Below are 381 nucleotides of genomic sequence, written 5' to 3'. Positions count from 1 at the left end.
TCTCCTATAGAGAGTACACATCCATCTCCTATAGAGAGTACACATCCGTCTCCTATAGAGAGTACACATCCATCTCCTATAGAGAGTACACATCCATCTCCTATAGAGAGTACCCCTATAGAGAGTAAAGGTACTCACAAAAGTCGAGTGAAAACAGGCGTGTAAAAGATCAGAGCGCGGGGTTCTCCCTGGTAATAGATGGTTTACGCGTTTCTGAGGTCACGCCTCCTTCTTCAGATTACCAGGGAGATGGCCATCAGCCAAGGATTGGAAGATCACCCGTCACACAGACAGAGCCTGGTTGTAGGATGCCACTAACTTCCAGAGGACGTTATGTAGGATGTGATGAATATTCTCCATCTTGTCCAATCACAGCTCCAT

General features: G+C 46.5%; 1 protein-coding gene across 1 annotated transcript in view; it reads left to right on the top strand.

The window, feature by feature from the left end:
* The window catches only part of LOC108802751 (rab11 family-interacting protein 4-like), a gene marked incomplete at its 3' end in the record, with an annotated part of 17,184 nt that overhangs the window by 16,525 nt on the left and 278 nt on the right, over window positions 1–381 (top strand). The window lies entirely within an intron of this gene.

The sequence above is a fragment of the Nanorana parkeri genome, unplaced genomic scaffold, assembly GCF_000935625.1.
Source record: "Nanorana parkeri isolate BGI_ZX_2015 unplaced genomic scaffold, ASM93562v1 scaffold3085, whole genome shotgun sequence".
NCBI classification, from domain to species: Eukaryota; Metazoa; Chordata; class Amphibia; order Anura; family Dicroglossidae; genus Nanorana; species Nanorana parkeri.
This window is presented reverse-complemented; position numbering and strand designations above follow the sequence as displayed.